The sequence below is a fragment of the Phaethon lepturus genome, unplaced genomic scaffold (genome assembly GCF_000687285.1).
Source record: "Phaethon lepturus isolate BGI_N335 unplaced genomic scaffold, ASM68728v1 scaffold18653, whole genome shotgun sequence".
Taxonomy (NCBI): domain Eukaryota; kingdom Metazoa; phylum Chordata; class Aves; order Phaethontiformes; family Phaethontidae; genus Phaethon; species Phaethon lepturus.
In genome coordinates, this window is record NW_010531397.1 from 1 (window position 1) to 201 (window position 201).

A 201-nucleotide genomic window follows, 5' to 3' on the forward strand; every position below is an offset into this window, starting at 1 on the left:
TGAGGGACAGCACAATAGCCGGGAGGAGGAGACAGGGAAAGGGGCAGGGGGAAAGGAGGAGAGAGAAAGAGAAAGCACAACACGGGGGCTGGCGAGGGGAGGACGGAGCGGAGGACTCCTGAGCCTGGCCGTCTTGAAGACCGTGCGCAGGACGGCAGCGGCAGGGGGGGGGGGGGGGAGTGGGTGGGGGGGGAGCTTTGC